Source organism: Varroa destructor, unplaced genomic scaffold (genome assembly GCF_002443255.2).
Source record: "Varroa destructor unplaced genomic scaffold, Vdes_3.0 BEIS01000007.1, whole genome shotgun sequence".
Lineage (NCBI taxonomy): Eukaryota > Metazoa > Arthropoda > Arachnida > Mesostigmata > Varroidae > Varroa > Varroa destructor.
This window is the reverse complement of record NW_019211460.1, coordinates 19,974,069-20,001,493: the sequence shown is the minus strand read 5'-3', so window position 1 is coordinate 20,001,493 and position 27,425 is coordinate 19,974,069. Positions and strand designations below refer to the sequence as shown.

The following is a 27,425-nucleotide window of genomic DNA, read 5'->3' as shown; positions in this document are numbered from 1 at the left end:
ACGCGATCTAGCATTACCTATACAAAAAGAACATGTTTTGCCGAGGTCTACTGTGGAAAGCATCGATAAGGCCATCGTAGGCCGTCGTTACATATTTCGGCTTACCTTTGAAACACGAAACCAAGTGGATTTTTTTTGGCTACAAAAAGGTCGCCATTTGAGCCTAGGCTTCTAGACATGTAGGCAGTTTAGCGCTAGATGTCATTAGTAGCTTCTTACAAAACGAGAATTGGCCTCAGAGCTAATACTTCACTTACGTCATAATAACCGTATAACGCTAAATTTTTTTCAGCCTCTCTTCTTGTGAGAGAAGAGCGCAAGCTGTATGCGCAGGCAACTCTAATTTTAACCTTTGCTCGGCCTCGGGCGGCGCTCAACGTTGTCATCTCTCGATACCAATTTCGTAAATCAAATGAATTAATACAACGAAGGCGATACGCTGAACTTTGATACTGAGAACCTCAATAGGCCATCGTCGTAGAGGCGAGGCGATACATAGTTTAACAAAAATTACCTTCTCTGTTGCCTATTGCGTGGCCTTTGACATTTAAACATTGGGGTCGCATGAAGACATTAAGACGAACTTACGTGAACTGGTTCCGTAGATGGGGAAGCGCTTCCTGATTGTTAAAACCAATCGATCCTGACCAATAGAGTAAGTAGATTTGCCTCTAATCTACTTCTTGATCTACTGGCTTATTGGCGATAGATGGATTCCTGAAGATTTTCATAAGCTACGAAGCGAGTGCCGGCGTCTCAGTTGCACCTGAGTATTCTTTAAGCTGCCCCAAATGGACACTCTAAACCGGCCCCTATTTTGCTCTCTGCTCAAAAACTATATGGGAGAGGGTGTTTGGAAATCCTCATTTAATGGGCCTATTGACCAAGCGAACGGCGAATTTAATTTTTGGGGCGCGCAGAGCTTCTCTGACCTCTTTAAAGCGATGATATACATAAAAATCTATATGCTAAGCGAATGAGGCGAAGTTATGAGCCTGAAGATGCCCTTTTTTTCGTGCCCTGTCCATAATTCATGTGTTAGATAAATTTGATCGTAATTATTTATATAAATACGTTAGTAACTCACTTATAAAGGCACTTGCTTGATAATATATAAAAGAAAATTCAATTTTTTTTTCTAATCACTAACTAAATGCATGTACATATGTACGTGAGTTTTATGCTTTACTAAAATCTAACCAGTAACTGATAGCAAAGGCTTTCGTTTAAATCGACTGGCGCTAAACAGAAAAAAAAAGTCATTTTTCAAAAAAAAAGTCGTACGATTTTGAAAAACAAGCAAATAGATCTCCTTATTACACAAATACTATGTGCCCCCCTAAGCAGCGCCAGAAAAATTTTTTTGGTCTCATTTTTAACGTATGTTTCAGTGAATAAGAGTAGTGTAAACGTTGATTCCTCGTTTGCATATCCTGGATGAAAGAAGCAGGGTAGATGGGTAACCTGGTTCATTGCAAAAAACTGACAGACTTCTGCTGCTAATGATCGACTTTAAAGAGCTTGATAACGCTAACGATGCCTTCAGGATACGCTAAAGATCAATTAAAATAAAGGCCATTCTACTAAGCACACTTGCTCAGCTCTAATCAATTAATCTATCAGCTAATCTAAGCAATTTAATCAATATTCCACTTAAAAGATATATTTCAAATATCAATTTTGACCAGTCCCGATATTAATTTCAACTAAATGTAACATTTTCTATCTGCCCGACGCACGACTTGCATAAAGGTGATGACGATGGCGGCCCACACATTCTGGATAATATTCTATCCTATATGAATATTCATAACCATATCTATATGATGCTTACTATATCGTCGGTTTCTATTTGAGTTCTGTCAAATTCGTCCATTGATATTGAGCTTTTTGTTAGCTACCTTTTAGGTGCATGGCGATAGAATACAGCGTTGTACTAGTGCATGTCTTATGACTATTATGCTCAAATCGTGGAATGAATACAGTTGTTAGAAGTGAGTATGCATTCAACGTTTCTATTATTTCTTTGAGCATTCATTATTTGACCGTCATTGAGTCCTTGCTTTGTCCCACGCATCCTCTCCACCCCTCCACTGCAGCCCCCGTTAAAGGAACAACTGAGTGGCCCTGGAAAGCATAAGCTTAGCTTGAACGCTAAGAGGAGGGGATTGTACGACGAAACTATGTCATCATCGTATTCCCGTAGAGGGCGGCTTTTGTTCTCTCCTTTGCACCGAGGAGGAACGGCCTTCTCAAACAGCGAACACACCCAGCCGATTTGAGGCTTGGACGGGAATCATCACCCACCACAACCCCCCACCATCATCATGCCTTCATTGAAGAACTGACCAACGTAGAAAGAACGGTTAAAAAGGGAAACAGCAAAGTCATGAAAAAGAACTTGCCGGTGGGATAGCTCCAGTTCCTTCTTAAATGTCAGCTTCAAGCCTTTTAACCACCATGCAACCTTCCCCTCACGAGTGGCCATCGACGTCCTTTGAAGGGGGAGGTGAAGTTTTGGGGATTCGACGGGGGGTTAGTCGGTCTTTTTACCTCACCTTTAGTTTGCCCTCTTGTTTTTGTTCTTCATGGAAAGAACAGCGTGCGCTGACACGTTGCATCTTGACGATGGTCGGTCGGCTCCCTCGACAAAGGCGTTAGGTGAAGCTCAGTAATAGACCTCGGTGGGTGATGGGTAATGATGCGCGGGCGTTAGCTGCGCTCAAGATTCAAGGCGTTCTTCTTGGGTGGTTCGTTCAGACGTCATAGACACGGCTTAGTTAGGTTAAGCTGGTTCGCCTGCGGTGGGCTCGGTCCGGCCATGGTCTTTAGAGTATCAAAGCTATGTGTAGAAACGACTGAATGACCGAGCACTGCCTCTATTCGACAGACAGGCAAGTGGCTAGGGATTTTGATCCGTTCTCGACATTTTTTTTTCTCTTGACTTGTGTGGGAAGCAAGCGTCCCAAGTTAGGACATAACTAAATAGGTGCTGAATGCCAGGGACAGACAAGACGGAGTGTAAGGTGGCAGGAAATCGGAACCAATTTTCCTTTCACCGCCACGGTCGCAATACGTAAGCCCAAAAAATAACGCACAAACGCACGTTTCACCGTAGGGATAAAGACAGCTTCTAGCCAAAGGCACCCGCAAGCACTACAGTATTTGCCGTTGTTTCTGTTACGCCGTTCTAACTAGAAAAAGCAGACCTGAGCAAAATAAACCACTTGCCAGTGCTCGTGGCAATGCGCAAGCATAGAGACGGTGCGGTCAGAGGAAGACATACATGCGAATGATAGGCCACAGAAGGCCTAAATTTATAGCAAGCAAAGGATATGATGCTGGTTTCGGAATGAAGAAGACTCAAAGAATCGTATGGATCTAGCAGAGGGAAAAACAATGTTACTACTGCTGTAGCTTGTGTTAAAAAATACTTAGCTTGCTAAATCTGTCCTATTATTACAAACTTGGACGACAAGAAGGAGAGTTTAAGTAAACACAAAGTGGTATGATTAGATTTAGCTAGTACCCCCTGAAGCTTTAGGGCAATAGCACAAAAGCAGCTTTACGGAAATTATGTCATGTTCAAGGGAGGAAAGGTCAACATTAACACTTAATCAGCGTTTTTGAGTGTGCCTAAACTAACCATGAAAAAAACGTTGCAAGACGCAAGCTTAGCGTCATTTATTGTGGCGCATGGCTGAAATTGAGCTAAGCGTCCTTCAGAATTCATAAACATAAGACCTTCTTGCCTGAATTTCGTAGAACCCTTGCCAGCTCGGATGGTTTCAGACTTAAACATTTGATGGAAAACGCCTGATCATTTAAATATTCACTTACATAGTTACTGTATTTTGAACTAAGCTAGGATAAATATATGGAACTGTCTGAAGTAAGAGAGCACGTTTAGCCGGGGATTCACTTTCTAAATTTAGTGAATTCGTTTTGCAAATGAAGCTTTATAACAACCAAAACAGGCCATTGTCATTTACAGATTTTGAATCCGTTTCCGACGATTTACTCAGTACCCACAATTGTTGTATCTTACAAGAATACACTTACGTCGGGCATTGCCCTACCAGGTAGTTTATACCGATGTAATTATAAGCCTTATGAGAACGCGATGATTTTTTATGTGACCAGATATTGACTAAGGTACCCTTTATATTTCGAGCTTTACGTCCGGTATCACCGTCAGACATTCCATTAGACGGCCTGCTCCCAACATGGAACGAAGTTTTTCTACGCCTGACTTTTAACCCAGACCACAACGTGTCCTTAAGATTAGGAGGCAAATAAGTTATCCATCATCAATCTATCACGGGGACAGTTAACGTGGCCTGTGTCAAACCGAGCGAGCCAGCAGTATTTATTTATGTACAATAGTACGCCCACTTAATAAGGTTAACAGCGATCGACAACGATTCAAATGTTTAACAAAGTATTCGTGTAACAACAGGTTTCATATTGTTAGAATACCAATGCCGTACAGGTTTCGGTGTGCATTGCGTTTTTAAGTCGGTTGTTATTAACGGAACTAGCCGGTCCAACCCTACCAAAAATCGTATTTAAGTAGTATTTACCGCTCAAGCATAATCAAACAAATCATAGCCCAATAGGCATTTAGCTGCGTGAAACGAGAGCGAGAAACGGACTTCCGTTCCCCAACTGTAGACTCACATTTTCCCTGTGATATGCCCCTCTCGCTCAATACTGTTACTGCTGTGGATCGATTGTCTTAATGGAAACCCATCGTCCTAGGAACGTCACACCTCCTGGATGAAACTCCGTCACGAGCTCTCAGGGACTTCCCGTGACGTTTTCGGCTAAAACCTATATGTAATCAGTGCTGACCCCGCTACTGTCGGCGGACACGCCAAAGGGCTGTATAGCTCCAAGCTGCGTTCTGTTAACTGTATTAGGGTTGTGCAAGTGTGGTGACTGTGGCGTCAGTATGACGTTGGAGTTACTTTGGTTGGTCGGATAAGGACGCTGGGGCAGCAAGAAGTCAAGGGACAAACGAAGAGTAAAGAGAAGGTGGTCAACAATACGACGGAAGTTTTACCGGAAGAGACCGTTTGCCCAACAGCGTACAGCAAAAAATCGTTCGTTGAGGCTCGCTGTGCCACGCAACTGGAGATTCTCTGGGCATAGTCATGTTTGGGCAGCATAACTTTTTCCATGGATTATGCACTACAAAAGCGATAATCGACTTGCGACACACTACCACGCATCATATCATTTGTACCAAGTATACATCCAGACATCCGCACGTCACTAAGATATAATACACGTACAGATGCGTACCCGGGTAGGACGGTGGTTGGGTACTTGACTGTTATTGTTTTCGTTGCTTGTGCCAATGCCTTCAATGTGATTGGTGCCTTCTGTCCTGAATGGCAGTGTATATATTCTATATACGTATGTCCATAGAGACTCCACTAAATATTCGTATGCAATACAAAACAATGTTGACATACAATGTAGACGTATCGCGCATAGGCTACTAAGAAAGAGAGCCGTCTAGCTGCTCAGTCAACAGTACTCTGAGACAAGCAAATAGACTAAAAAAAGATAATGGAAGTATCGATTTATTAATTAATCTGTAGAGCTACTAATGGTTATCCGTCACCTTTTGGCCTTCTATGAAGTATGTGCACTGTCTTGGCAAAACAATGCACGAGGTCATATCTAGAAGCAAATGTTTGACATAAGTAAACGTCACCATTTGAGCATTGATAGCTTTTTGATATCGATAGTATGACTCACAAGGTCTTCTCGGTTTCTCACATGTCTTTGACAAAGCAGTGCAACCTGGGACATTCATCAAATATTGTGTTGTCGTCAAATTTATAGTATCATTCTTCTAAAATAGGGTAATGTTATTCTCAGTATATTACCCTGAAAATGTTTTTATATTATGTAAAAAATTAAACATTTGGTTTCGGTACAGAGTCGGCAAATCATGATCCGACAGGGCGAGATAGACTTTAAACAGTGAATCAGAAGTTCTTGAATAAAGTCCAGTATTTGTTGAAGGAATCCAGGGTCTATACACAACAGTTCTGTCCCGATCACCTAAATTTGTTTATCAATTATATTGACGTTTTGATGGTTATTGTTTTCAATAAATTTGGCACTTCACGACCTTGACCGCAACTAAAGTTCCACTAGTAAGTTATTTCCAATCACACTATCTCAATCGCAGCAGTCTGACGGGATACTCTTCTTTACGTAAGGTCTGCTTTTTTTTCTTTTTTTTTTTTTAATGGTTTACTGTGTGCCAATATGTCCCGTTCAAGGGTCTGCGATTGAGTGTATAAAGTGGCTAGACACCGTGGATTCAACGTATTCTTTGGTATATCGTCTGATACATCGTATCTTTCAGTATCTCTTAACGAAACATTGGAATTTCCATTCGCAAGCGTCGTCATCAAAGTTGTAAGGGTTAATACAAGTCGACACTGACCGGCCGTGGACTTAAAATCTCTTGTTTTAAACAAAAGTCACCACTTATTTAGAATATGAGCATAGGCATTTATGCGTAGAACTTCTTCATCTATTTAGTAATCTTCCCTATTTTTCCCAGTTATTAAACACGATCACATCTCGAGAGCTTTTATTATAGTTTTCCGTATTGATTCAAACGAAACCACACATTGAATAATACCCAGTGCAGCGGTAGCGGATACCTACGATTTCATTATAAGGTATATGCGTATGAGTGCACCGCTTTTTTGCTACACTAGGCTCTTTGTCCAGAAGCGATTTAACTGAAGTGGTGAAAGATTTGCGCCGATTTATAGATTTATCTAGAACGCATCCCAATGAAATTGGTCCGCTTCTGTTAAACATTTATATGTCATGCGGGGTGTATAGTTTTACAACCTATACTTCATTTCCGTACCAAATCAATAGCACTAACCAGCATTTAAGTTCTTGACTTAGCAGCTCGACCATATAATTTTTGCTCTCTACTTGCAGCATCTAGCAAATATATTCCCGTGTCTTTTGTTTTGAGCTGTAGTTGACTGATTGCATCTCTTCGTCCAAGATACGATGCCACTACGAATCCACACTTCTCCGGCCTATATGGACAATTAACCAATTCTGGCAAGGACGTATATTGGAAGCTATATAAATAGGCCTTTCAGTGGACCAATACACCTTCCGAATGGCGGACCTATCCGAATAAACCCATCGGCTCTCCTACTCAATCTCAACGCCACTCACATCCACATAGATTCGCCAACCCTAACTCCCAATGGGATAAAGTATCGATTCAGCGGGCTTACTGAGCCTGGCCTGGATGAGGGAGTCAAGTCAACGACGAATGACCGAACAGTCTTCGAATCCCGCTTTATTTTAAATTTAGGAGTCCGTCAGGGACGGTCCTATATTTTTCTATTTTATAATATAGATAAAGTGTTTCTGCAGCGATTATAAACATTCATATCTGAGATAAGATTGTTTTTCCTATTTTTTTCTTCAGTGCCATCGTTTATTTGCAATTGTTTTTGTTACTCTCAACATCATGTTAATAGTGGCGAACGAAAATAGCAAACCTTGGATAATTGTGAGGGCAATTTTCTCGAGTGATATTCCTAAATACTGAATGATGTAATGAATATACATTGGCCAGCCCTGAAACAAAACGTTAGCCTATTATAGCACGCTCTACGAACTTGATAAAAACGCTATATACGCAATTTGTTTTACAATGAAGGTGCGCAAAGCCTGTGATAGACTAACAGCTAGCATCGGGACTCGTACGCAGGCAAACGCCGCGTCGAGAATTGTGTGTCCTGCAGTATCGATGGCCTCGAACAGTTGCTTGAACTTTATCAAAGAACGATGCAATCCAGCTTGGGTTGTTATCATTAGTAGTCGACATTATACACTCTTATATTATATTACAACACTAAACACCTTTGCAGCTTCTTTCTTAAGCACAGTGCACCCATATTATGATGCTTGATTTTTGTCAACTTATTAAATTGAGTGGAGCGTCTAAACTAATTTGTAGATTTACTAAAAGCAATTCGAATGGAAATGAGATCGAAATAAAGCAAATCAAAATCTCGTCGTATACCTATGTTTGAACGAAGGCTGCAAATTTTCTTTACTTTGTCCGAAAGTTCTTGCTGTTCTTATTAACAGCTTTTATCCATACAAAGGTGAAAAGAAATCTGTGAAAACTAGTTACTGACGACTGAAATGTCTAGTTTTCCTTCATTAAAGGGCTTTCCGTTATTACATCTTCAGACTTTTTCACTAGCAGATCTAAATAAGGGCAAGGCAGATAAAATTTGAATTTAAATCAAATTGACCCTCTAAATAGTAATGAATTCAACCCTCTTAAGTCCACATGCAACCTTTAAACTGTTGCCCATGTCATACGGAGAGCTTCTAATGAAGTACGTTTACTTGCGTCCACTTCGATCACACTCTCCATAATATATATTAGTACACTGAATGGTTTGAAAACCTACGAGGCAGCCAGCCTGATCTGATGCGGAAGTAGGAAAGAAGACTGTGTTCCGTTTGCGTTTGCAGTCACTATTTTTTTACGTAACGTAGTAGTTAGCTCATTTCATATGCCGTAGTCGGTAAGCTGTCCCTCCCGTCATGAGTAACCGTCTCGATAGCAAGTGTAAACTTTAAATATATACAATTAAGAAGTTTGACACAATAAGGCTTCATTCAGTATCTATGGTAACAGAGCGTTTTAGCCAGCGAATTGCTTGACGTAGATCAGATGTTCTAGGTTACATCCGAAACGTAATTTTCAGATGATAGAAGCAAGAACAACAGACCGCTCGTTAGATGAACCGGATTGACGATGGCAGGCCGATAGGCAAGCGCTTCGTCCTCACGTGAGCGTCGAGAGATGGAGACATTTTGAAAATCAAAGCAAACAAAGTTAATTTCCATGATTTTCTCGATTTTTCATAAAAAAACCATGAAATCCCAAAATTCTATATTAATCGTTTCATTTTACTATCTTCGGACATGTCGCTTTGGAGAACAGTGTTCAGGCCTAGCTTGCCAATAAATAAAGCTCTTTCGAAGCCGGTCACTTAAACACTTTTTCGTGAAAGCTAATTATATAACAGCATAAATGTAAAATATATTATATATCATACTTTGGAGTCAACAGAGATCGATTCATGTGATTTTAGCCATTTCTCAAATGTCCCATTAGCGCCATGCGGATAGTAGTTTCAGCAAACGGAATGCCGTCAGAATTGCCATACAAAAGTACTGATCAATAGCAAAACAATTTATATCCTACGATATTTAAAACGGCCTAGAATTGATCAGTAGAGAATGCGTAATTAATTATTTAGTTGGTAAGGCGAGTCCTTTGGCCTATTAATGCTATATCCCCTAGTTTAAGGTTATTTTAACAGAATAATGCGACTTTACATTTATTTCAATGTCCAGCTTGAGGTATAACCAGCAGACTCTGGTCGGAACTTCAACTGGCATTCTACCAATCAGCCATCTACCTGACCGATCACATGCGTCTCCGAGCATCCCTTTAACCATTCCAACTAATGACGACGATACGACAGCCACCAAGTACCCAACGGATTTAGTCGTTTACTGCAATAAGATTTCATTCTAATCTAACGGGTACCGCAGGTAGCAGAAGTTTCTTATGTTATTTCTACTTATTTAATAAATGTAATAAATACATAAAATAATAAGCCATCAACTCCACTAATACATAACTATAGTGAAAAGACAACTAAGTTCGTGCATGCAAGATTTAGCCATGTCGTTCTAGTTTTATGATACAAATTACTGTGGCCTGTTTGACGACGATTAGGACATCAATGCAAGTAGCCTTCTTCCCTACGCAGTCTACTTATTCGGAGTCTGTTAACGGCTTTCATGTAGTTCAGACACATTTGGGCCTGATCACATCGGCATCTATCGCAATACAGGTTTATCATGGTATACGCCCTCACTCAAACATAACATCGATTTAGGCGAGAAGGCGATTAAAAGTTTTCATGCCATAAATGAATGTAAATGATGTCTAATAGTACATCAGGCCGAACAAGTTACTTGATTCGCTGACAGTTTAGAACGACTCAGTGTGTGACTAAAATGTTGTAGGCCCCTACATTTTGAGCGCCATGGCCTCAGAAGTAAGGCTCGATATATACAGGTAGTTCTAGGTAACACTTAGACAGAAGCGGGCTCTATAAAGTGTGTGTCGACTGAAAGCATCCAGGTTAATTCGGTCCTGCTGGTTATTGTTAATAAGCGACAGGAAGATCTATGTTATAACAGACTGTTTGATAAAACCCATCTGCGTGAGGTACGCTAGACATTCGGCACGTTGATAGTAATCCTTTCTGCAACGTACTATTCTTACTTTGAGGACACAGCAGTGGCTGGAACTCGATACGAGAGGAGATTAGTCACGCACCCTTTACCGTGTGTCATTTAAACGATATTGTGAAGTCACAACTTTAGTGAAATGAATGCGGGTCATTGTATCACAGTGTATTTGTTTCCATTTGCACCTCACTATCAACGGTACGGTTATAAACCATTAATGGTCACACGTAACTTCTACCGTGTCACCAGTGGTATTTTTGACAGCTATATTATAAGGCTGTTCTAATACGAACGGGTACGATTCGCGTTGACCCTAGCCTAACTTTTCAGTTGATATTTACTGGAAGTTCGCTTAAGTAGATGAATCAAATTAACTAATCGAATTTTTGGCCTTTTCTTTACTCCAAGCACAAGTCTTAGAGACACGTATAGCGTTTTCATTCAGGCCATCGATCTAACAAATTTATGGCAAAAAATACCCTTCTCCCGTCATGTAGAACACCAAGTTTTCGCGCTTCAGACGGCATGTCTAATTCGAAAAGAAACTGAGATTTAGGTGGGGTAAATTCTATTTCAATTCAACCTATTGAGAGCTTGTGAAATATACACATTAATATAATATTATGTATATCTGAAATATACATGTGCTTAAGTCGCCGAAATCGGCCAATTGATGTGAAGACTCGGCGTCAACATAGTAATATTATACGGAAAAAAAATTTCTTCCATGTTTCGGTATTTCTCGCAGAAAACCCTACAAAGAATGTTTCAAGAAAGCACGGTTTTACCGAGTTTTTTGCGATAGCAGCTTCAAATTTTTCATTGAAACTTATTACGAATTGAGTGAAAAATTGTTTCAAATCTGATTTTTCAATCGATCTGTTTCAATCTGAAACAGATTTTTATCCCATTGTCATAAGGAAAACCCAGGCGTCACAATCGGTTCATCGCTCCCCCTGTACCGAAATACTCGTTTTAGGTGTCGGAACATGTATTGCGTTTTTAGTTCACGTGGCGGTATATATAGATTGGCGCAAAGAAAACCCCCTTCATATAGATTTTCATACAAGCATTTGGCCGCCACTCTGCCAGACGGAAGTATTTCTCAGCTTCTGTTACTTTATTATAAACACGCATAAAGGGTTTCATCAGTGATTTCGAAAATCAAACAAATTAGCATTGCGTTCCTACCGGACAAAGAAACCCATAAAGAGCTAAAAAATGAGTTTTGATGATCTACATTTTGCAGAGTTTGAAAAAATAAGCGACGAACGAAAGAACGAAAATCGACCAATTTACCTAAATTAACATTATGCTCCATGAAGCGTAAAAAACAAACTCCCCTCAGGAAAAATATTCATATAACTGGCTTCATTTTACGGGTAGATTTTTCCAGAACAAAAAGGTTCTTAATCCGAGAGACTGATCTGACCATATTAGGGAGGCACTTTAAATCAAACAAACAAAGCAACAGACAAACGTAAATCTTTAAGTTTATACATATATATGCGGTAATAATTAGAGCTATATTTTGTTATTATGTTGTGTGGTACCTGTACAACGACCCAGCATTTGCCATCGCCCGATTTTTCACTCATCGTTGATTTATACTGTTTGAAGCGTGCCGTAACTCACCCAACAGCACACTCGGTGATTAAGCCGACATTAGACCATGGGACAGCGATATTATACAATATATCAGCTGTCGTTTATCGCATATGGCTATCTCCTGGATATTGAATAAATACCCTAATCCTGGCATCTAGGCTTGGCCCATTTCCCAGTGAAGGCTAGGTAGGACAACGAACTGGTAGGCTCCGCTTTCTACTGTCAAAAGAGTCTTTTCACAGTGTTCTGGCGAAATCTTTCTCTCGTTCGTGTCAAGAATCAAACGGCTAAAAGTTCACCTGTCGAAAGCTACGACCAGTATTTTAAGTATTTGTTCATAATGTCCACAGAATCGTTCGTTCGAATAGATGTATACTTGAGCGAACAACTAGATTAGAGGTTTAAACTTGTTTTTACATAAACTTCTTTATATAGGCATCGAATTGTTGGCGATTTTTCAGAAGCTCTTCAAAGTGATGCGATTGAACTTATTTATGTTATCGACCCTTTGGTATGTTTTTGACGTTCGTACAAACACTAATCTATCTAACGCTTTCGGAGCTATACAACTATTAAATATGGTATACCGACAATCAAACACCTGGTAACTCGTAACCAAACAAATTCACTTTGACAAATCCATCCAAGGCCTTCATTTACCCTGCGACCTAGTTGGAATTGCAGACAGGCCTCCGATATATTCTACGTAGCATATCTCCTTCGGCTTGTTACCGAAAATTTTCATCTGCAAAGGGCATGTACACTATTATCCTAACGACGAGTTTACTGCCTATTACCAGGCCGCCCACCTGCTCACCGCCTGCGTCACGGCCAAGCAAACAGGCCACTTTGTACAAATATAGCCAGTGACAGGGATACAAGAGAGTCTTCGAGATATCTAACAGCTCTACAATTCAACGAATATCTATTCTCTAGCTTACCTAAAGGCAAACAGCTTGTACGTAAGTGGTGGAGTAAACAATTGACAATACGAAGACTGAATAAAAAGCTCGAATACCAAACTTCAAAAGGTATAGTAATTGAGATTCGATCGCAGGTTCAAAAATGGACGCGTATGGCCGGTTGAGCGGCAAATTCAGTGCAAACACCGGCTTTTGCGCTCCCCATGTTAATTTGCGCTTGTACGGAAGTATATGCGGTAAGGTCCACGAGTAGATTCAGCTAGACGTGATTGTGTTTCCATGGGGTACACATTGCAAGAGGACATAAGCAGTGGACGCTATCGCCCATAAACGTTCCACTTAAGGAAACATTTTTAGTGACTGTATCTGTGAATGAAGCCTTTTTCTCTTTACTGTGACGCGCGACCCTATTAAAGCCTTTACTCTTACGATTTTTTTCGCCGTTATTAAGCATCATGTAGGCAATGAATACACGCAGATAATTCTAAATCTAGAAACGATGTTTCAAAAAATCGTTCAGTTGCAACATCTTGTTGTTGTTTGTCTAGGTTCCTTCGACAACATTTACTGTGCAATGTCGTTTGCCGGACTGGCAGCGAACTTCACCTACGCACCCACAACTTCCTTTTATCCCTGCCGAAGGCAGATTTGAGACTCTTTAAGGCCCGTATGCCATATAGAGAAGGAAAATAGATTGTCTTGCCTGCCCCTAATAGTAATGGGTATTCGGTGGAGAAGACATAATACCGAGCAAAAGCACACGTTTCACAATTATTTACTCAGAAAAAATATTTAAATATTTCTAGAACAAATAGACAATCGTAACGCGACAGTTGTACGTGCCGCTGACCGTGGCTTACGAAAATTGTGTTATTCCCCATAGACAAATGATGTCCAAATACCTTCGTTGCGAAAAGGACGCCACTGGAATATGGAGCAATAGTTTTCTCTCCACTCTCTTTCTCCTGGTACAAAAGCTCCGTCAAATGGAATCAAATTATTACGATAGTCTTATAGTATATGACAAGTTTCTTATGTAATGCTAATGATAATGACGTTAATTAATGATTCGCCCCATATTATGAGGTGAGTACGTCTAAAAATCGGGCAAACATGTCTCTCACAGAATTATAGGCATTGGACATTCGTAAAGCTTTTATGGTTCGTGACCAATGTAATACACTTTAACGTAATGTTATTCTGGTTAAAAAGTATAGATACGACTAGAAACCCATATCTGCGATATTAGATATTATCGTTGCAGCGTAGTAATCTCTAATAAGTTTAATTGTATATAAATTTGAAAGGCCTCAAATATGGGCCCAATGCCATTAGCTAGCGAAGTCCTCGATCTAGGTGCTGCTCTAAACAATAATTTAGGGCCGAAGATATTCTTTTAGCACATTTGTATTACATAAATATTATGACGATCTGTCGTATCCTGGCTTTCACGTGATAGTGAAGTAACTCCCTTCAGTTCATTTATTCTGTGCGTAGTAAGCCAACAAATTCTGCAGCGTCGGACCGGTATTCGAATGGGCCAAAGTTATAAATTTAAATTTTACATTTTCCAAATCAACTTGGCCAAACTGGTGGCCTTTTCAGTACTTAATGACACGACCAGCCCAATTATGGTGGCTTAGATAGGGGATATTTTCTCTAGTTGTCATGGTAAGAAATATACGATTACATCGGTGTACGAAGCACGCGAGCTTCAACGGCTCTGTTTTTTTGGAACGTTGCTGCTCAAATTAGGTATAGGAACTTATGAAAGAGAAGCGAGTATTTTGTTTCTCATACGTTTTTGAAATCTCAACGATAGTATAGCAAATTGACGAATTAGATTGAACGTTACATACGCGAATTCTTATTGCATCGACATCCTATAGAAAGATCAGATCACAGAGTGAAACGAAAACGCTTAGTAATGTTAACGATAATAGGTTCTAAGACCTTTGTATGTGTGAAAGAAGTAGGTAGTTAAATCGTATAGGCACTAAACTCCTTAACTTTAAGTGATGGTACTTGTTGTCAAGCCTAAGTATCTGTAAACGCTATTTTATATAATCGAATTTAACACGCATAGCTAACATTACCGTCAACTTTATTCGCTGGAAATCACAAAAGAAACGCAACAATCCTTCATTGAAACAGTTCAATTAAGCCCACAATCCCATCGCCAAGTCGAAGACTCAGGTAGCTTTTCGAAGAAAACATACGCCTAAAAACTATATGTTCGCGTCGCCTGAGCAAACAAACGCTGCGCTATCTAGAACACTTTTGCTTTAAAAATGGTTTGCACTAGAGTGAAAGTTCATGCACACCTGGACCACGCATGTTCCGTTACTATCCATCTTTAATCTACAATCCCACTACGACTTAAAGGCTTAAAGGATAGGTCAATGGGCAAAAGTTCGGGTATAACAGATACGCAAGGTTACGCGAGTCGCTTAGTAATACATTTACATATATATATATATAGTTGAACGCACACATGGTGGACTTTGAACGTATGAGCGCTGTGACTATGTTGACTTGCCCAGCTACCGTTCGCCTTTAGGTGGGAGTGCTAGTGATTTCTCATCGAACGGCTATCGTAGCAGAAAGGTACGCATCAATTCAGTAAGTTAGACGCCAGATTTGCTTATGTATGTTATAGATTTGGGCGGTTTTGGTGCTCACCTTGAAATTTCACTGTCTTTCTCTGTTAAGAAAAGATTCATGTTTGCAATTCACTTAAAGTCTGCAAGGGTTTCTAGAACGACGGCATTATAGATCATATTCTCAGTAATGGCTTTTTACCAATTTAACTTACTTATTGCGCCTCAGTCGCATGTCTTAATAACGTCAGATTTACGCCACTTGATCTATAGGGCGTTGCTGCCACATACTCAATCAAAGTAGGCATTAGGATCCTTCTAAAGGGCCCACTAGATTAAGGAAAGTGCTGCACTATAAAGCAGTCTCTGCATGCAGACGATACGAGAATCAGCTTTCTTAAATAACACGTCCTTGATTCCTGGTCGGATCCGCACGCTTAGTCATGCACTCGTTCGTCGTTCAGGATGATCAGAACAAATGTGCATTTGTTTTAATACAAGCTATCTAGTATCTACCGTGAGAAAAGCTGCCTGCCAATATTGAGTTCGCTTCTTATAGACACTACACAACAGCTTTCTAAAACGATACCCCACTCGTCGATTTAAGCAAGAGTAAATCTTAAAAAAAAAAAAATCATAAAATGTGTGGAATGATTAATTTCCATTTTTGTTCCGGCTTAACGAACTTCTAAACAGGACAAACGAAGGACGATTGCTAAACTCTATTGTACTCGTAGAATAAAAATAAGACTAATATTGTAGCCGAAACAGACTTCAAGCGTACTTGTTATGATTTCACTGTATTAAAGGATTTCGTAGCTGACATTACAGACCACCTTACCGGTAGTTGCACTACTGATTACAATAATTTTTGACCTGATCAGCTCTCCCGTGCTGCCAGCATCGCAGTGCCTCTGCCCGTACTTTTATTAGGATGGCCTTTCATCGCGCTGGTCGATACGATATACTCCTATGTTCGCGGCGAGCTCAGCTCCTGATTAGTGGCATCGTACGAGGCCGCTAAGCAGATTCGTCGATTTTTACTGAATTTGATTTATCATTGGTTAGCTAAACGTCCATCGTAGTACACGATATCTAGTTATGCGGTCGTTCATATTGTAAAATTTACAGAAATATCGTATAATGTTATTCGAATGCGGGAATGAACTCGTATGGCCTGAACATCAGAAGACCACACTGAGCCCCAAGAGGAGCTCAGTGTGGTCTTCTGAAGTTCTGAAAAAAAAAAAAGGAATATTTTTTAATTTCGCTCCGTTGTTTCCCAAAACACATGGAAACAAGAATGTGAAAACGCTATTTATTACCTTTCAAAATAGCCTATATAGGTCTTTTTTTTTTTATAAATGTATATATGCATAGATATACGCAGACAAGACCCAACAATAATAAGCAAAACCGTATATTGATAAACTGGGTAGAACAAAGTGTATTTTTTTACAAAATAAGAGACTACCCTTTATATTTAAGGCTATAGAGCGGAGTGTACAAGAAAGATTATTTATCGGTCTGATATCCGTGTGAAACGTAGCTGTGAAGTATGTTCCAATAAATCTCGAATCTTAAAAATAGAAATTTGGAGATTTCTACTGGAAGCAGTTTACTTATAAAAAAATTTCAAGAGATTTTATAGAAATATAATAATCGGTGGTGTGTTTTGGTGTGTGAATAATAGCCGAAACTGTATAGATGAAAAATTTTTTTTGCACTGAGATAATAAACTAAAAATTAGCCAAAAATTTCCCCCCAATCAGGTTAATAGCTTCGGAAATTATCCCACTGAAGCTGATATATCTATATATTTCCATGTTTATCTGTTTCGCATTGTACCGCCTCCATTAATTAGCACAACTTCTCCATACAAATACATCTAGATTAAGCCAGTAAATTCGAATGTTTTTTTTTTTATTTTCCGACAGTCTCGTTACTCCTCCGTACGTCTCCTTCGACCTTTCTGCCTTACAGTCAAAGCGCATTAACTTGAGAGAAAAAAATTTGACAGCACTTTTTGACCTCGATATCGATAGATAAATATTGACTTACCTAAGTCGATATTTATCCATCGAATGGCCATGGAAGTTATTTACCATTTGCCGCTTCGCCCTAATATAAGGCAATAAAAATGAATTTATGTAAAGCAACAACCAATCAATTGACGGAACAGCAGACGATTGAGCTTCAGCGTCTGGGCGCCTCATATATGTTTGAGCCAATTCGTACCTTGCGGCCAAACTGCGCGAAGTGAGTATCGCTATTTACCATATGGTAACTTCTGTGTGCGGTTTCCTAAATGAAAATATTAGGCAAGTCTGCATTTCTCTCAGTTTATTATACTACAAAACTATATTATACAAGTGATTTTTTTAAAATTTCTCCTATTCTATTTTGATGAGCACACGACCAGGCTGACTGCCCTCGACGTTTGCTAGATCAATGTCACCATGTTATTTCGCTACTGCGTCTGTGATCTCATCAATTATTCCTATCTCTTATTCCTACCACTTGCACAACAGTTGAAATATGGCTCTCTGTATGTGCCTTAGCGCAATCGTAAGCTCTACAAATCGCTAGCAAGGCGAAGGCATTGATTGTTTTGTAGGTTTAGCTGGAACAAGGTTCGTGATTTCCTAAGACCTCGCTACAATCGGTCCACGGTACTGCCTCATCATCTCGAGCGTTCCGCATTACTTCGTGAGAGATAAAAGGAGATGGCTCGCGAGTATTGGTATCCGTAGGAAAATACTATGCCGGGTTTTGATGACCGACGCGCCGAGTGGGTCAGGCGATAATAAACGATAGCTGTGCTTCCCGGGGAACGGCCACGCTCAGCACACTTTGTGGTATTAAGCATGCTCATCGGTTCGACCCTTTTATCGCACTATGTTGCTGAAACACAGCCAATCGGTACAGAAAAAGTAAAGTTGATGTTTGCAAACATATCCACCTAAGATTCAATGGTTACAATTAGATTTATACAGTTCGCGTCAGAGTAATACAATTGACGAGCCCGCTTTAAGTCCAAAACTCTGTTGTCCTCTAAGTAACTCTATAGACGTCTACTAAGTTTGTGACACACAGTATTACTCTCTGTGACCCCTTTCTGCCGGTAAGTAAGTTGCTCGATACAATCTTTGATCAGATTAACGCTTCGGAAATGATCCCACTGTAAACGCACTCTACCATGTTCCCACTGTTTGTCTGTTTCGCATTCCGGCGCCTTGATTAATCTGTATAGCTTCTCTATATAAATACATCTATAAACCGTTAGGCTCTCTCTTCATATTTTTCACGTGAATGTGGTATTTCGAATGATAATCACAGCACGGGATCGCGCAGTGCTGGCCGCCGCTACTGAAGCTCTCTTGGCCCCATTACCGCTGCCGTCATTAAAAGCCGTTTCGTGCTTGCTTGGTTAGAATTGCTGTTTCTGCAAAAGACACCTCCCCATTAGCGTGATTTGTGGTGGTAGTCAGCTACCGCCGTGGCTGTAGCCTAGCCAAGCCCCGCCTGTTCTTGCGTGCACTGTCCATATTGAAGCCTATTATCTCTATCCAAACAGTTACCGCGCGATCGTAACTGCGACTACTATTCCTTTCAGTTCTGGATGGGATATATAATGTGTATGGCTAATGGCTAGTGGAGATGAACTATATGAGTGCCGTTTGCGTATCACGCGCGCCGTGTTCCGATGCGCAAACAGTATAGCTAGAGAATAGAAAAGCTGCCACTTCACTCAAGAAGAAGATATCGTCCCCTGGCTTCTTGTTGTTCTCTCATCCGCTTTCGTTTTGGGTCTCGTCATCTTTGTCCTGATGGCATCTGTTGACGGCGTTCGCCCCGAAAAGACTTCTCTGATGACAGATGACTGTGTATTGCATCGGAACGTGATGAACGTTAACACGCATCTCCAGCTGTAACAAGCAGAAATATAATAGAACTGCGACTAATTCTTATGTTGTATATCAAGTGATTGCGACAGCATAAACACAGTACCGTACCAAGGTCTGAACAGAGTATATCACGCAGTCAAAAGCCTTTTTACTTCGTCTGTATCTTGTATGTTTTTCTCATGCGAATTCAACTGTTTGATACAAACGATGGTTAGCAGGACGTTTCTAAGCCTTGCTTCGTATAAGGTGTTCAGTTGATGTCCTTAGAATTATTATATTTCCTAATAATGAAACAAGCGGACCGTGAAATTTGTTCCTGGTTTATACCTCTAGGGTGGCTCGGGCAGCTATGTCTTTACTAATGCCTGCCTGCGTGCCTGCCTGGCCTTTTGGAGCCAGTCAGTGACCGATTTACTTCAGTTCTTATATGGCTACGCAGCTCATTAGGAGCTAAAAAGTATTATAGATTTATCATTTAGTTAGTTAACTATGCTCTATGTTAATTTGTCCACTTATGTTTTATTGTCACCAATTTTGGGCCAATCTGTACTATTTCAACGTTATTTGCAAGAATAACGAACCCGATGACCCTGGGTCGTACAAAATACCACAAACAACTAAATTCTGCCACAACAAACTACTCAGGTGAGTTTTCAATAAACCTCTATATATATATATATATATATATATAATAGTTTGTTGACAATTCTATCATCATAGGATTATTAGCATTTTACCTGACGTTTACTGTTGCATGTGCCTACGCAGTATCTGAAAAGGGCTCGTACGAGTTACTATAGTGTACACATTTCGCGGATTATAGTTTAACCAAGTTCTCAAACTATAAGCTGCTGGTAAGGGAGCAAATCCTTTCTACCTATGTAAGCACGCCTTAGTTTGTACAGGCCTTGCGGACCGGCAAGTCGACCAAATCTATTGCTGTTTTTTTTTGCTTATTTCAATATTTTACTAGTAGATCTATCAAGTAAGTCTGAGGTATATTTTTATGTGGTAAGCTCAGGGTCATCCAAAATCACAGACCAACATGTTTATAGAACTTTTCTAAAATGGCAATTCCAGTCGGGTTACGAAAGTGTCCGCGGACATTTATGTAACATCTACTATTATAGTTTTAAATCGCGCTTTCTGTTGCAACAATGGTAAAGGTCAGGGATAGCAAAAACAACTGTTGGAGAAGCTTCCCGTAAGACCCATGAAGCTGCCCTTAGAAGCTTACATGAAAGGAAGCGAGTACGACGAAGAAGTGTATTCTGTCAGAAGAAAATAAAGGTGCTGAAGTTTCTGTTCTGATCTCACTAGCCGTTTAATCAAGCTAAGATTATAGACCTGGATTCTGAAGGAGAGATCCCAGCTGTTACTAGGGGAAAGGTACTGCACTCGGGAAGACGAGCCAAACCGTCTAATGCACCGGAGTTACAAAGACGCTCTTGAGGACCTCATTGACATGGTCGCTGTAGATTGCATGACAGCAGAACTTCCGTAAGGGTCTATCCTGAGTCCAATGTATTTTGGTATATGGGGTGGTGCTAATATTAGAAAATCATTGTTTATGCCTATTACCTTGCTGTCATAGTTCAAGCCCAAACGGTAGAGGAATTCTAAAGAAGAGCAAACCGGATTTTGAAAGAAACCCTGATATAGATGAGAAACTATTGACTTTCGACCGAACAAAAATAAATCTGGTAAAAACGGTGAAATATCTGCGTATTCAGCTCGGTTGCACGCAGTGATAGGAGCGCATTACAAATAAGCGAGCCGTCACAAGAGCGGCTAGAGCCTCCATGGGAATTGCCATAATATTGCCAAACATTTATGGACCACGGTAGAGGTGCACTCTTCAAAATACCTGTTGAAACATTAACTAAACCTATCGGGGGTAAGGATAAGAAGCTACAAGAAGAAAAATAAGAAAACGCGCCACCAATCTTTGCGCTTGGGGTTCCAATCCAAGCCTATCACGGTTAGCACAAATGCGGCCTCATGCGTAGACAGCCTGCCTTACCTCTGAAAATTAAAAAAGGCGGACGCTTTATCACGATCCGATGGACGATGCAAAAACCAAAATCTCGAACATGTGGCAAGAGAAAGAATGAGAGGCAATGCCTAATTTGGGTCCGGGAGCGGCACTAAAAGACATCATCCCTAACATAGAGTTCCGGATTTCATATATATATATATATATATATATATATAAGTAAGTAAGCGCCCTATAAATCAATAGCGTGTCGTATGCCATATCTTTCAGACCCGCAATGCAAAGGGCACAGATGTATGACAAGACCTGACCAACCTTGTTAAGACAGTTGTGAACAGTTTCGTGACCCGTGATAAGTTGTGGAAGGTAGTAAATGAATTCTCCATCGGGAATTTATATATATTATATTATAATTATATAATATATTTATAATGTATTATATTATTATATAATTATAATATAATATATTTACTACCTTACACAACTTATCACAGGTCACGAAACTGTTCAAAACTGTCTTAACAAGGTTGGTCAGGCCTTGTCATACATCTGTGCCTTTTGCATTGCAGGTCTGAAAGATACGGCACACGACACGCTGTTTATTTGTAGGGTGCTTACCCACACCGGAGAATGATATATAACAGGAGAAAGGAGATTATCTTTAGGAAACGGCATGAGGGTCTTTATATTTTTCATCATTCGACCACGAAGGTGCCGAGGGACAGGTGAAATTTTAGCAAAGCCTTTGTTTTTACCTTCCTATGGAGCACAAGTGCGGCTTATAAAGCTACGACTGAACAACACGACAGAAAATGCTTTTTCAGGTTCTGAGGGTGCCCAAATCATACCCCCCGCGCAGCGACCTTATCTGGGGAGCTGAACCTGACCAATGTGACTTCGCCTCGATGAACCGGTGGCGCTAGCCACTACCTCCTAGTGGCCCCTCAACCAAACGGAGATCTGGTCGGATTTGGAGTGAACCTTGACAGAGAGACTTAATGAGTTAAAATCTCGACGGGAAGAAGTCCAACCGGTGGAGCCTCACGAATGGCCTAATAAGATGGAAACTATGTTCTAATGTTGCAGGTAGTACGTGAGCTGTATCACTCAAATTCTATACAAAAAAACGGGCTGCCTAACACGTGGTAACTTGAATCATTACATGTGCTACGGATTTAGCAGCTTCTAACCTTTGCTTACCTATTTTTAGTAGCTCGCTAACATTATGTGTGTACATCATCCGTATGCCTTAACATGAGTATACATGCATGTGTTGTCTCTATCAAAAGCATGTGCGCTGTATACTTCTACTAGCTGTATCGAAATTGAATTCTTATTTTCCGCCTAACTCCTCTCTTCTCTATAAGGGTCTGGGTTGTTTTTTCCATCAGGACCAATAAGGCCGTGTATCTGCAGTACTTTATGGAATATTATAACAAACTAAGTTCTGGCAGGCTGTAACACTACAAAAATATTCGACACGGTATGCTATCAGCGGAGTAAAATTGTACTCGATGAACCGGCTTTCGCTACCTTGAGTCCCAATGGACACAAAACAGAACTTAGGACCAAACAGCCATCCATCAGTTAGATGCATCTAGCACCGAATACGATTTGATGTATCCATATGATGAGCTTTCACGATGTCCAGTTTCCTGCAACTTGTAGTGCTCCTGATACGACGTTCTACCGGTACACTAACTGGCACCCAGCACACTCACATGCACTGCGACTTATGGTATAACCCGTCTGAACATACATGAGTAAAATTAGCCTTTTTTTTTGAGTAACTAGACTCGGCCGGGAGGTATTGAAACGTCTAGTTTTAATAAAAATCAATGGGCGATTTCGTTTGTTAAGAGCGACTTCACTCTGAAATGGTTCAAAAAAAGGTGGACATGGATGCATCAACATAGACAAATATATGCCAGCTATCTGATAAGTTGGCCAGATACAATTTTTGCATTTTGACGTAGTGCAAACCCACGAAAACAATATGTGGTTGCCGAAATTACCCAGTGTTTCTCGTTATCCATGGAGATTTTAACAGATTTCAATTACAATTTGGGCCAACCGTTAATAACGTTTGCAGAATAGAAGTGTGTTGCTGTTCGAAGCTGATATTTTTTGGTGGACAGCCTCTTTCTGATCATGTTCTAACTGACCTTGAAATCTGGGCTGGTCAGCAAAACAGTCCATGGACGGTTTGTACTTAGGTACTGTTTTCGACAAACAGAAACGGGAAATGACGGTTCCAGATATCTGGTTTAAAATCGACTCGATTAAAAGAAATCTTAACGTTTACATGTTTCAGCAGAACGAAGGTAAAAGGACAAGCTGAAGGCGAAATGAATAGCGGTTTACGTGAACCTGCATGCCGACGGCAATATAATGAAACTGTTGCAAGGCGTAAGCATTTCCATTTAAAATCCATTGTAAGCAATGAGATATATCGTGTTTTTAATCCAGGTGATTATTTGTGGTCTAATTTAATTTAATTTACTATTAGTTAGCATGGTTAGATTAGAACTCGGATTACATAACGGGAATAATTAAAACCAAGTTCATTTGGGCTTCGGTCAACAACCACTAATCAAATTATATGCTCCATATGTAGTCATAAACGTAAGTCGGGTCAAAAAAAATCTAGCTGTGTTGGGTTACAATGTTCCACTTTCTCCATCATCTTCCTGATCGTTGCATCGTCATGATACTCCACTTATATATTTCTTCAAAAGTGTCTTCTGCAGCTATATTCGGTGTTCTTTTTTGTTAGCAAATTAGAAGCGGTTTCTACGCTCCTTTGGTAAACCTATCCTTGCATAAGAACGCCAACGTCAAAATACTATGGTTTCGCAGCCTCCGCTTTATTATCACGTAGGGCTGCGTCTAGAAGTGTGCCTACCTCGTTAATGTTATTCTAGCAGTTACTTCTCGAACGAATTTGTTAGAGAAGAGCGCAATCTTGCCTTGTAGTTAATAGAGATATGTACATTGTAATTACGCTGTCCGACGTTTGTCTCCTATAGTAAGCGCGAAGTCTATAGACCCAATAGCGCAGAAAATCAGTCGTCTGTTGACTTTTAGGCTTTAACTATGCTTTTTAAATCCCTACCAAGGTGGAAGAGGTAATCCGGCTCGAGGTAAGATATGCAGTGCTACAATGAAACATGCGCGTGCTGCGCAAAAAGTTGGGGGGGGGGGGAGGCGGCATCTTCTATATTTTGCACGCTTTTCCATGCGTCGTCAAGCAGAAAATAATCAGACTATATAATGGGTCCTGATATAGCATCGATGAGCAGAACTTTGCCGCCGAGTGCCAAGTAACATTATTAAATCGTTTGGATAGAACAAGTTTTAACCAGTAGTCCAGATTAAATCAATGTTGTATTCACACAGATAATCTATTTTATTATTCTTGTCTGTGTCATCTATATTATTTGTAACCTTTCTAGGCTATCGGTATTTTACCAGATTCCGCAATTCAAATAAGACACACCTTGAAATGCCTAAAGAATAGACATGAAAAACAACTAACCGTAGTAAAAAGAAAAAAACAAAAAGTAGGTATTTTAAACCACTAACTTAGCGTCTGTGAGGAAAAGTCACGAATTGCTATGCCAAGGTTATAACGTGCGAAATTGGTTTTGGCGTACAGATACATGTACTTTGAGATAACTATAATTTCTAGATTCGTTAATGCGGTAAAAACAGCTTCTTAGTAAATACTTGAGTTAGCCTTCTTGTTGAATCGCTAAGACAGGCATAATGAACGGAAACCGGTCCCTTATGGCAATTTCTGTATATTTAACGTTTTTTTTTTTTTTTTTTTCTGTAAACCTTCAAGTTTATTCTGTTCATTATATCTATTACCTGAATTAAGCAATATTTTATCAAAAAAATTCAGTTTTTTTTTTTAGTATTAGACTATAATACACCGTTAGTAAGCGGTGGTATGGTTTATTATTTGAAATCTGCTCACTATTATTAATTAATAATATAATTAATTTTCAGCATTCCGGCCGTTATTACTATATAAGAACAAATCGTATTCGTACCAGTGGATCGTTTCTATACTATACTATACAGGATGCAACTTTTAAATACTGTGATTTTTCGTTATGTTTTTTTCTACATCTATATATAGTCAGAAACAGGTATCTTAATAATTTCTTTCTTTATATGCTTCAAATGGCTTTCCTGATGGTTGCAACCATTCAATACGACCGTAATTTCCCGCGACTACAGGGGCCTATTGGGACCTAAACTACCCACGGGCTACTTTTGAAATACTTTTCCTTAAATCTCCACGTAAATTTTTAATAGCGTCAAGCAGTATTTACAGGTAAAACTGGTCATGGAACATTTTCCGGTTTATTTGATGATAACGTTATTCGTAACTTTTCAAAAAAGTTCGCAAAAAAAATGGACGCAACTTTGACCGTCACTTTCAAGGTAAATTGTAAATTTTTAGTTTGGCTGACGCTTGATTTAGTCCGAGAAAATTAGACTGCGGCCAATGTTCGCTTGAATGGGGAAAACTACAACACTAGTTTTAGTTATAGCAAGTTTGTTAAAAGGAACGGCGTTTGATGCCAACGACAGAATATAAATGAACAGCTCGGTACTTACATTGTGATAAATACAGGCTTTGCATAAACATAAGTAAAAGCGACAAAACGACGTAAAGAAGCCTTTGATTTAATATCTGATCATGTGTCTAACGTTGTCTATGTCATCAGTGGACATCAGAATCAGTGGACTATCACGACGGCCAAACTATTCATCTACTTTCAAAAATAGCGAGGCAAAGCAACCTACGCGCCAGACTGCACTCGAAATCAAAGTATCTTGATTTCACTGTATTCTTTCCAAGGTGGTATTCTGAGAAATTGCCGGTTGTTTCCTGTTTTTTTTTTTCCATAAAAATGAACGGGAGACGAAACGAAACATTACAGAACACTTCCGTCGCATATATTAATAAAATTATCCCTTCTGCGTCAACGTTGAATGACTTAATACCGAAAAGAAACGTGTGGCCTCACATTAGCTAAACAGTAGATGTGAGCCCCAGGGTTTTCTTGGCACGCTGCCATAATCCACTAAACAGATTGAACCTATCCACGTTAAATTTCTTACTGACATAAAGTAGCTCGGCAGACTTTAGCCAACACAAACGTCACCGCTTGATCGTACGTATTACTAATCTAAAGTTGATGAAGCACATAGATACGTGAATCAATCTAATCCGTAGAAGTTATTTTTTCATAGCTTTTTTCAGGTCTAGAGGAACAAAATACCTTCTACACAAAAAAAAAAAAAGGAATTGGCAGTATGGCGTTACACAAGCAATGACGCATGAAAATGTTGTGTTACGAGGACAACTATGTCTAAGTAACAGCTAACGTATTCACGGTTGAAAATGTCCGAAGTTTGGCAGCAGGCGAAACAACTGGCCTTACGACTAACAGAAGCCGAGATCATTTGTGGGCTCCACACCCTTTAACGTGTACCAATACGTATTGCATCTTTCTTTTAGTATTAGTTAATTTATCGTTGTACCTATTACATTTTACGAACGCCATCTGGCACTTGTTGAATCTTCAGGTTATATGACATATGGATAGGAATTACAAACCTACCAAATTCCCTTTAATTTTGAACCCTCATTTTTTTGCAGACCGTTTCTGAATACACTTATTATTATATTATGCCTTCATCCGCAGTTTCGAGTACTAGAGGAAGTTGGTTGTTTTTAGGCTAACACCACAAATTCATCCCTTTCGAGATAAGAGATACGTCTTCAGAACTGAACGAAAACCAGCTATTGGAAAAACACCTCTTTACGGCCAGAGATCGACCGTTTATAGCATAGTGATTAGGCTGCGGCTTGTGTAAGGACAAAACCGAATTCTTACATACCAGAACGGAGGCACACAAGTGGCTCGCTCTAAAAATTCTAGAATGCATTAGAAAGGTGCAAAGTGTACTTTTTGCTGTCCTTGTGTTTCGACACGCATCTTAGAGGTTGAAT

At 39.8% G+C, this 27,425-nt stretch overlaps 1 long non-coding RNA gene across 1 annotated transcript; it reads left to right on the top strand.

The window, feature by feature from the left end:
* Positions 1-19,901: 19,901 nt before the first annotated feature.
* Positions 19,902-23,790, top strand: LOC111254703 (uncharacterized). Its single transcript, XR_002675144.2, has 3 exons — positions 19,902-20,040; positions 22,216-22,477; positions 23,709-23,790. It is a non-coding gene; the product is annotated as an uncharacterized LOC111254703 (long non-coding RNA).
* Positions 23,791-27,425: the final 3,635 nt, after the last annotated feature.